This window comes from Anneissia japonica, unplaced genomic scaffold (assembly GCF_011630105.1).
Source record: "Anneissia japonica isolate Jap-2015-1 unplaced genomic scaffold, ASM1163010v1 scaffold66765_len1918_cov217, whole genome shotgun sequence".
Lineage (NCBI taxonomy): Eukaryota > Metazoa > Echinodermata > Crinoidea > Comatulida > Comatulidae > Anneissia > Anneissia japonica.
In genome coordinates, this window is record NW_022711454.1 from 1 (window position 1) to 1,918 (window position 1,918).

Sequence of the window (1,918 nt, forward strand, 5' to 3'; positions counted from 1 at the left end):
GTAGATGCATTGCAAACAATTTCAAAGTTAGTATAAATTTACTAAATTTAGCTAATCAGTACAATAAACAACAGGGAACATTAATGATCAAATAACTTCATTTGGTTTCTACTTATGTATGGTATTGAAATTTCAATACCATATTTTATTTCATTTTTTTTGCGCCATAATATATAAAAATAGTTGTTGTTGCCAAGTGGCAGGATTGCCCAAAAGTAAAATTAATTTAATGTCGAGGGGCTCACGACAACGACAAAATATATAATATCATAATTCTATACACATAATTCAAATATAATGTAAGCATTGAAATACAGTAAGGAACATTAAGTGACAGGTAAACAACAAGCATTTATGTTGAGCCTGAAATCAATCCTTACTTACCTCCACCAAGGAGGTTATGTATTCACAGCTCTGTTTGTTAGCAAGATTACGCAAAACCTAATGAATGGATCATTATAAAATTTAGTGGAATGGTACAATAATCTAAGGGATGATTCAATTTTAACTGCAGGTTATGTTCTAGCACACTCATATTCCTTGTTTATTTCCAGGCGAATTTGTGATCCAAATAATTATGAAGATTTAAAACCAGCATTCCCATTCAAATCGGAAATGGAAACAGTCCGCCAAATGATGACCAGGGTGAGAAACAGAGCCTTTTAATTTTCTTTAAAGCAAACAATAATTATTTCATCAGAAAGCCTGTAAGGTAGTACTGACAGTGGTTAAAGATTCTTTTTTAATAGTTACCCTTGATCATTTTCCTATAAATATTATTATTTTACAGATGGCTGAGCATTTTATTCAGCCCATGTATGGCAGTTTACAGAACACTACTAGGCCACAGTCTGCTAGATCAGTGTATTATAAGGTAAAGTATATTAATCAATTTTAAAACATCTAAGGCTACGGTCACACCAGCGTCTCAAGCCTGGCTTGACTCTCCGCGGGTGAGATTTCAAGCCAGGCTCGAAATTCTGGGTCGGTCACACTAGTTGGATTGACCTCTAAATTGTGAAAGTTGAAACAGCAGAGCCGTAAAGAGAGAGTTTCGCCAACTCTGTTTCACGGGATTCGATATACGCGCGTGTAATTGGGTGGATCGCAATCAAAGATTTTACACTAGACGTGCCCGAACCACTCTTCTTCAACTGATCTTTTATCAGCTTGTATTGGGCTCGCATTGCCTTCACTTTTGTTTGAATTTGGGCCGTCGTTCTCTTCTCATGTCCGAGACTGGCTAATCAGCAAGCACGCCAAAAATTCCCGTTTTGTTGTTTGTTTTTTTATTTTCTATCCGGTCTCTCAGCTCGGGTTGGCCCCACAAATCTACCAGGTCAGCAGTTTCCTGGTCGCTCCAAATCAATCGCATTATTATTAATTAAAATTTGAATTAACTTTTATGAAAAGTAATGATTGCGTCTTGATTGAACACACATGAAGAACTCGCGGGTTTTTAATTTAAGAACTTCTAAACGCAACGGCGTCATCGACTGTGATTGGTCGACAGCCGACGAGGAAATGTCAATCTCGGTCACGCCAGGGTCAATCCAGGGTCAATATGGGTGCTGAGCCGGGATCGAGATAGGTAGATTGAGATCGAGGTCACGCCAGGCGTGAGTCGGTGCAGATGCGGTCACATTACGAAAATCTCACCCGCGGTGAGTCAAGCCAGGCTTGAATCTCTAGTGTGACCGTAGCCTAATAAAGAATAGATTTCATTACTAAGAGAAGGTATTTTTATTGTTTGTATTCAAAACACTACTAAATTACAAAATACTAGATTACTAAAATACTAAAAACTACACTACTAAATGATAAATTCAATAAGTCAATTTCATTTGCATCAATACAGTACATGTTCGACACTGTACAATTTCTAACAATGTAGTAAAGTCCCAGTAAGCTTAGCTTG

The 1,918-nt window shown here is 37.2% G+C and overlaps 1 long non-coding RNA gene across 1 annotated transcript; it reads left to right on the forward strand.

Moving 5' to 3' along the window:
* LOC117107509 lies at window positions 1-884 on the forward strand. Its single transcript, XR_004445251.1, has 3 exons — window positions 1-26; window positions 555-645; window positions 791-884. It is a non-coding gene; the product is annotated as an uncharacterized LOC117107509 (long non-coding RNA).
* Window positions 885-1,918: the final 1,034 nt, after the last annotated feature.